Below are 9399 nucleotides of genomic sequence, written 5' to 3'. Positions count from 1 at the left end.
ATCAATGATTACACCCAAAAATTTCATCTCATTAACTCTACAAATCTATTTTATTGTAAGTAAGTATGTGAGTAAGTATCTATTTTATTGCAATTTATGTAAACTAATACATTTTACAAGCTTTTATCAAGATGTGAGCATGTGGAAAAACCAAAACGCGCTTAATCATTATTAGAAGCGTTTATTATTATTATGTTTTAGTGATGATTATTTGTGGTTTTGCCCAACTTTTGTAGTATTTTTGATAAATGTTACAGTAAAGGTGATTGGATTATTTTCTTTTCTATTCTAATTTTTATTCAGTCAGGAAGCAGATAAATGTGAGAAAAAAAAAAACATTTTAAATTTGTAAATACAAGGGGAAATAAATTTTTGTTTAAAAATAGCATAAAGAATCAAAGCATTAAAAACAAGATTTACACAATTATTGAACAAAAAAGATTTATATTCTAGCTTCACTGTCAAAAAACAATAGGTCTTTTTATGATGACAAAAAAAAAAACAATACATATTTTTACTCCTACATAATTTCTCACTGACATTACATTTTACAAACTATAATAGATTTATTTGTTTTATTAAAAATAAAACATGTTTGTAGCCATTTTAAATGTGTGTTTTTTTTTTCAACAAAAACAAAAAACAAAACTATAACGTGTTTTAAAAAGCAAATATAATACAAAAATTTGGATTAAACCCCATAGTTTAAAAACCTCTTGCTGATTGGTCAAAATCAGTCAGCAGTAGGCGCGGCCTAAAATAGCTTTGTTGCAATTGGTCCGTTCTTGACACGCTCTGTTTCCTATTGGTTAATTTCGTAATAGTGTTTGACAGATCAGGAAGGGAAGCTAACTGGCTTTCTGCTTGTAAATATTGAACAGAGGATGCTAGCTGTGTCACAACGACAAAAAGGGCAGCTACGCTTAAAAAACTGAAGCAAAGATGAAACGACATGCTACGTTAAGGATAATAAGGTAAGTTATGCGCACTAATGGACTTGTATTTATCTTATGAAAATGGAGAAGTTATAAGGTGCGGCCTTCAGTGGTTAGCTTGCTGGCTACTAGCCTTGTTGCTAACGTTAATTTAGTTGTTCTCCTAATAACAACTGTATGAACGAGATACACATCTGGTAACCGATGCGTATGTAAGCTGCGTTTCATTGAAATGTTAAAGCTGGTTATCAAATAAAAGGCGTTAATATGATGTTCGTTAAAGCAAATAAAAGTTGTCAGGAATCAGGATATTGCTGAAGATTTGGATTATTAGCATCACCAGTTCACAGGTATTATTACTCTGCATTCCCAAACACATCTGAGGTTCAGGTATAATTTAGAAAACACCTGGCCTACGTTTACATATTTAGTTTGTCTAGTCGTGTGTTCCATTTTGTCATGACGATGTGCTTGATTAAATTTAGTGTTTTCAGTTTCAAAACATGAAAATACGATCCTTTATATATATTGCACAGATAAGACAATCTGTTACATCCCAAGTAGCAGGGATTGGCTTAGTCTGTTTGAATGCAAGATGTGTTGGTATTAAAATGTTTATATGAAGCAGTTGTGGCTCAAATGAATTTATATGCTTTTCAGTTAAGATACAAATTACTTGTGCTGAACTTGTGTGATCATGCACAAAGCAAAACTGAAAACATAAGATGACGGTGATTTATTCTAGTGAGTCCCTAAACAGCTGCTGTCTTTTTGGTTGGCAGAATAATTTGTGTGTATGTTTCATAATTCACTCCAAACTTGTCAGACAGGAATGTCAGTTTGATTAAAAATAGATTGGATTTCAGATAGTAAGTGTACAAGAAATTACATGTACCTAAAACTAAAGAGCTAAACAAACAAAACATTCCCAAACTTGGATCAGCTTCTAACAGGTTCCTGGAGTCAGTTTTCTTTATTTAACCTAGACTCCATAAATAAATAAAAAAAATCTTAAAAGCAAAATGTAAAAGATAACCACATTCTAGTTTGTTAAATGCACAAGACTAGTTTATAAATGTTTTTTTTTTTCTGTTGGTAGCACACAATGTTGTTACAACTAGGTGGTTTTCATCTAACATCAGATCATATGGATTAGGTGTGGATTTGTTTCTGCAGGTCCTGTACTCCTGCTTTTTACAGCATAACCAGAAACATTCAGTTCCACCAGATTCCTATTACAAAACTTAAATTACTGTATGGCAAAACATTACAAATATTAGCTTCTTTTCTAAGTAATTATAATGCATCATTTCTTTAGTATTTTAAGCAACCTTATCTTCACCTATTGAGCTTTTATTCAAGTTTTAAAAACTGATAAAAATAGGGCAATCTTGAAAACTTTGAGAAAGTTGCTTGGTCAGGACATTTCTTTGGCTTAATTTAAACTTTGTAAGCGCTCATGACAGCTGAAAGTCTTTCAGTTCCTATCTTGCCCCAGCATTTCTCTTTTGAGATCAGTCAGTAGATTCTGTTGGTTGTGTCAAGAAAAAAATACTTCAGTTAATCCTTTTAGTGGTGGATTGCTGTACATTTTAAGCACTTTTGGGGTCGTTATGCTCTTGTCTAAGCCTGCGTGTTTGTTTTGTTCAGATGACGAGATTATTGTACCTAAAAATCTGGTTTGTAATTCATTCTAGTCACTCACTGCTTTTTATAGAACACTGCGCCTTTTCTCCTGCAAACATAAATGAGCTCATCATGCTCTGATTTATTTTAGCCATATTGCTATAGGTGATTTGTTTCCAGAATGTTGTTTGTTCAGGTTTCATCTGACAAATTTTGGATTTTGCTCAATCTAGGTAAGATGTTAGAAAGTAATAATAATAAAAAAAACCTTTTCTGTTACCTCATAATGAGCCCCTGAGTACCACCACTCAAGAATCGACTTAATTGGTCAAAAAATAGCTGTCAAAAATGTTTTGATTTATTATTCTAGCAAATTAAACTTCTTAAACCTGTGAAGTTGTGTTGAACTCACTGACCCCATCTTGTATGTTTACTGCCATTTTATCTGTTTTAAAAACTAATACATAACTACCAGAAGAAATTAAGCTATCTACTACAGCTTCTGTCACCTTTATTGTTATTTTAGCTGCATTTACAGACTTATTGTACAAGTTTTAAACTATTTACCACAAAAAATTAAACAGTCAGATTAAAGTCAGATTAGTGTTTAATGTTAAATATACACAATATATAAAAGGAGGTATTAATGTAGTTTGTTTAAATAAAAATGCTTTGCCAGTGTCAATTAATGCTAGCAGCATATTCATGCAGTTCATTTTCTGAACATGTCTGTTATTGTTCATTTTTTAACTGGAATACTTTATCAACATTGTTTTGAGTGATGGATGACAATAGAAGTAAATACCTAAATTAAAATTTTGGCCATTAATCTTTGTGCTTTTATTTATTATTATTATTATTTTCTTTTACTACATATGGTTGATGTCATTTGTCAAGTTTTTCATAGAAGCTTTGCACTGGAGTTCTGTAAAATGAACATATTTGTAGTAAAAATACATTTTTTTTCCCAACATATTTTATTAAACTGTGATATTTTATTATCATTTTAATTAACTTGTGTAGTATTTTATTTTATTTTATTTGCCTTACTGTTATTATTTTATAGACATTGCTGAACTGTTTGAAGCTCGAAAATCACATTAAATGATTTTGTTAACTAATGCACGTTATTGTCCCTCCATAAAAGTAACATGTTGACTGTTTTTGTTTGTTTGTTTTTAGTTGTAAAAAGACTAAAAGCTTGTAGCCATGGATGCAACCAAAAGCAATGACACCAACAATTTCCTCAACATTGAACATTTGGATTCGATTCTCAACAAGCACAACTCAAACTTCATCTGGCTCCTAGTTGGTAAGAAGCTTCAAAAGCTAGTTTAAAATATACTTTTCCCTTGATACTGTGTGAAAGTGTTATACACTATATATAAATGCAAAGAATTTGTAAGTTGGCATTTATGTTTTCCTCTTGTTGTGCATAAATGTTATATACTAATCTAAATAGTTTTAGTATTGCTGGCTATCTTATTAGGTGCAAATATTGACTTTACACAAATCCATCCATTTTTTTTAATAATAAAGTGAAATTTGACATAAATGACATAGCTGCTATAATATTTCTTATGCTGTACATAGAAAAAGGCAGTTCAGTATGTCTTGCTAGTGTTAAGTTGTGTGTTAACAAGACCACTGTAAACATTTAAATATATAACCTTGTAATGTGATTGGGTTTTCTTACATTTAGGTGAATTGACAAAAACAAAAAATATATAATCAAAAATATTGATAATTTAATGCTATACATAGTGTTTCCTTTCTTAGCATACAAATTATCCATCCATCCATTATCTTTACTCGCTTCTTCCTTTTCGGGTTGTGGAGGTCACTGGTGCCCATATCCAAAGTCACTGTTTGAGAGGCGGGGGACACCCTGGACAGGTCTCCAGTCCATCACAGGGACACATAAACAAACGAGACAAACAACCATTCACTCTCACTCACAGCTAAGGACAATTTAAGAGTTACCAATGTGTCATTTCTTGTTTGATATGAGTCATTATTAAGTTTGCTATTTCAATTTAACAGTGAGTGAGCAGTTTTAATTAAAAAAAATGTCCGTAAGCTTAATAGAAAATGAGTTTCATTGACTAGCGTTATGTTGTTTTCTATCTCTTTCAGCCACCATTCTGTCCTGTGGATGGATCATTTATTTAACTTATTATAATTCACGCAACATTGGCTTCATTCTTACCCGCATCATCAACAGATTTTACAAGGATGGCTACATTCACATCGGTGAGTACATCATTTCTGTCACACAGTGGGGGAGTGGGGGCTGCCAACACTTTTGTGTTAAAGACTTTAAGTCTGTCTGCTGAACCCCTAATGAGATACGATCTCTTTGGTTAGTCTGAACAGTAAAGTTTAACCAATTTCAGATAAGATTTCTGCACATAAATGACAAAAAAAAGAACAAAAAAGAATTATAAGGCACCTTAGTCATCAATTCAACCAAAACTCTGCAATGTTTAGCATCTACCTTAACAGACTATTGAGCACACCTGAATATAAGCCACACACACACACACACACAAAAACAACAACAAAACGTATACATATATATAGGCCACACTTGTGTATAAGCCGCAGGTGTCCACATTGAAACATGAGAAATTTACACAGAAGGATTTTTAAAAACTTTTAATTAAATACATACTGGTAACATACACAAATAAGTACAGTAATGGTTATTTTTTTCTGAATAGTGCCTGTAACACGGCTGGGCTAAAAAAAAAACCATTAGGACCAGAAAGATAGCTATCTTCTATTGATAATGTAGAACAGCTTGTGCTGTCCTCCATAAAAATGTCCTCCATTTATTTTAAACTTTTATTTATACTGGTAGTTTCATTGAGTCACGAGGACCCATCCCCCAAGAGCGATGTGTATTGGGCAGCTATGTGAGCGCTCGGTTGTGACGAAGCTAAATGTTTTGGCTGCATGAAGCTCGTTAGCTCGTCAAAAAAATAAAATCAAATCCATAAATTAGCCGCAGCTTTGCATAAGCAATGTTTAAAGCCTGAGAAAAAAGTAGCGGCTTATAGTCTGGAAATTACGGTAAAGCTTTCTCTTACAGTGATCTCAAACACTCCACATACAAGAAAGTAAATATCAATAAACAAATCAGAGCATCTTTATGTCTTTTTGACATGCACTCCATGTCAAACAATAGAGTAATTTAAAGCAGTTGAAGTTGACTGCATACAAATATGAAAAAATATATTTTTATGAGGATGACCTGACACCTAAAAGTCACTTAATCATGATATTTTGATTGTTTGATTCATTTTTATTTTAATTTGATGTTTTTTTTTAAATGTAATTTCCCTTATCTAGGCTGAACTTCAGGTATTTGTGAAAACACTTTGGCAAGAAGAAATGTTGGTGGTTTAGGGCAGTTCTGGGGGGAAACAAAGATTAAGGTGGCTGATTTGAATTTCACCTCATTTACGTTGGTACAGAAGATTGGATCTGATGTAGGAGTTGACACAGATAAATTTAGTCTGGATAAACTTGCAGCAGTAAAAAATAAATCAATTTAAGAGTAAAACTTTAGCCACAAGCAGAAAATTTTTATTCTATCAACCTGTTTCTGCAGCTTGTTAAGGAAGAGATATTAAACGACCTGCGTTCAACCTGAGCTGAGGGGAAAACATCAGTCACAACAAGTTTTCCTGCATTGTTTCAGTCTTTAGTTTGGTACATTTAGTTTTTTTCTGCAAATCAGCACAAAAGTTTCACCTCCCCAAACATGACAAAGTGTCAGCTGGGATGATAAAGCATGAGGTGCTGTCATTCTGTCAGCTTGGACTGATCAAGACGGAAAAAAAAAATACATACCAAATGAGGTGGATTGAAAATTACATCAGTTTCTGTTTTCATCTTTCCGTCTCCGACAGCCTCTTTAACACTTGGTGAAATAGATCCTAATCTCTAATTATCCTAATCAAATACGCTTTCACATTGTTTTAAAACTCAGAACTTAATTACTTTTTGGTTCGATGGTTTAATGAACTAGTTTGTCTTTAACTGAAACCGATTGCTTCCAAACAGACGTACTGAAATAATGTTTGATATTTTAGTTTGTAAAAGCAACATTATTTAGTATGTTAAACAGACTAACTGCCTGATTCTTTGTGCGCAGGCTCCTTCTCCTTCTCAGTGCTGTCAGGGAAAGTCATGTTCAGAGAGGTTTACTTCATCAACCAGGACATGTCTATCAGGTAACTCATCTGTTGTTTATGCTTTAAGTCACTTTGGTGTTTCGTAGCTTACTTTACCATTTAATATTTGTCTTTGTGTGTTGCAGGATACAAGATGGCTTTCTCATATTTCGCTGGTGGAAAATGTACAACCCAAAACAGAAACAACATGGTGAGCAGAGAAAAATGTGCATCTTTTCAGTTTAAACTTGACTGACGGGTAAAACCTTCTTAAGTTGAGGACTTTTAAAGGTAAACTTTAATGTGTAAAATGGACAAATATGAGAATTTATTTGCTTTGTTAGATGTGTGCTTGTTTTATCACAATATGCAGGACAATCAGACTTATTTGATACAGTGTGAAGAGCATCATTGGTACCTGTTGCTCAGTGATGCTCCACATCTTGTTTCATAAAGGGATTTTATTTTGCATTCTGTAATCATACTTCTCAGAAACTATAAGTCATTTTTCAGTTTGTCTGCCGATGTCAGGCCACCAGTTGTCTCCTTGTCTTTCTAACAGATCCAAAGGCAGAGACCAGGCTTTATGTGACGGTCAATGGCTTTGAGTTTCACGTCTACAACCGGACTGACCTCTATGCACGGCTGCAGGAGACGTTCGGACTGGAACCCACGCTTTTAAAGCCCAAGAAGGAAGAGGAGAAGGGACAAGAAGACAGAAATGAGACGCAGGAAAAGTAAAAACCCTATGGCTGTTTTTTTATTCTTCTCAGATTTCAGTTTTTAAGAAAAACAAAATCAACACTGATTTTAAATTTGGTAAATACAAAGACCCACCCTCCAAGAGGGGCATGTATTGGGCAGCTTTGTGAGCGCCCAGGTGTGACGAAGCTAAATGTTTTTCGTGAGAAGAAGCTCATTATCTCGTCGGGGGGAGAAAAAAAATCCATGAATTAGCTGCAGTATTGTATAAACCGTGGGGTTCAAAGCGTTTGACAAAAGTAGAGGCTTATAGACCGGAAATTACGGTATTGTAGAAGCTATATAAAATAAACAAACAAACAAAAAAAAAAACTATTGGATTCTGAAAGTAGTTTTCTTCAGTAGCTCTTCTTACCAAAGAACATTTTCTGTACAAAAGTCCTGACTCATCCCTCATTTTTTACTTGTAGAAAAAACTGCCAAAATACTAAGAAAATCTTTAAATGACCTTCAGAAAGCTTAGAAAATTATTATTCAGGATCACTTAAAAGATATTACAAGAAAGCCTCCATGGAAGTAAAATATAAAGAACATAGAAGTGCTTTAAACTTTTTCAATTTAACCTGCATTCATTAATCATAAAACCAGCCCCATAAACATAAAGTGCTGCTTGTATTGATGCATGTTAGTGTTTGATGGGAAAACTTGGATGCTGACTTTAATATACAGTAGCTGTTATTTTGACTTCAGGCTCCCTAAGTATTAATCTAATACATTTAATGACCTTTGTGGGAAGCAATTGCACAGATGATGTTGGTTCTTAACAACATAAGTTGTTGAGAACTTTGTAGGTTAGAAGTACGATTTTGATTTCAATTCTGGACTTGACAAGGGAGCCAGTGGAGAGAAGCTAAAACTGGAGAGAGATGATCTCTCCCACTAACTCCAGTTAAGACTTTGGCAGCAGCATTTTGGATCAACTGAAGATGTTTTAAAGAAGTATTTGGACACCCAGATAATAAACCGTTGCAATAGTCCAGTCTGGACGTGCCAAATGCATGAACCAGTTTTTCTGCATCATTTTTAAATAAGATGTTTCTAATTTTAGTGATATTACGCAAATGAAAGAAGGCGGTTCTAGTATCGTTTTTAATGTGGGGGTTAAAAGACATGTCTTGATCAAAAATAACGGCAAGATTTTTAACATTAGAGCTGGAGGCCAGATTAGTCTCCTCCAGGGAGGGCGAAAGACTGAAAAATTTATTATGCTCTGGTCTAAAAACCAAAATCTCAGTTTTGTCTGTATTCAAAAGCAGAAAATTAAGTGTTATCAGGTTTTTATGTCTTTACGACATGCTTGTAGTCTAAGTAGCTGATTGGTTTCATTGGGTTTCATGGACAAATATAACTGTGTATCATCAACATAACAATGAAAATTTATCCCATGCTGTTTAGAGTCAGAGTCAGAGTTTCTTTATTGTCATTCGCACCTCATGTGGTACATGTGGTGGAGCGAAATTATGTACACAGGGTCCCAGTTACATCCAACAATAAAAAGTATAAGAAAAACAGTAATAACATCTAAGATATGAACTAAGAAAAACATCAACTAAATATACACTAAGCACTCATAACATAAAACATTGAACATCAGCACAAACATGAACATGAGTCTGTGAGCAGATGTGCACGCATGAACACATCAACATTGAAACAGATCAGCAGCAACATGATATGGTTTTTCACAGTGATTATTCTAGTTAGAGATTCATGAGTCTAACAGCCTCAGGGTAGAAGCTGTTCCTCAGTCTAGTGGTTCTACACTTAATGCTCCTTAACCTCCTTCCTGAGGGGAGTGGGGCAAAAAGTGTGTGTGCTGGGTGAGTGGGGTCCTTCATGATGCAGGTGGCCCTCTTCCTGCATCTGGAGGTGTAGATGTCTGTGATGGTGGGGAG

At 34.0% G+C, this 9399-nt stretch overlaps 1 protein-coding gene across 1 annotated transcript in view; it reads right to left on the bottom strand.

The window, feature by feature from the left end:
- The window catches only part of LOC119427204, a gene marked incomplete at its 5' end in the record, with an annotated part of 94422 nt that overhangs the window by 77423 nt on the left and 7600 nt on the right, over positions 1-9399 (bottom strand).

The sequence above is a fragment of the Nematolebias whitei genome, chromosome 21 (genome assembly GCF_014905685.2).
Source record: "Nematolebias whitei isolate Nwh7 chromosome 21, NemWhi1, whole genome shotgun sequence".
Lineage (NCBI taxonomy): Eukaryota > Metazoa > Chordata > Actinopteri > Cyprinodontiformes > Rivulidae > Nematolebias > Nematolebias whitei.
This window is presented reverse-complemented; position numbering and strand designations above follow the sequence as displayed.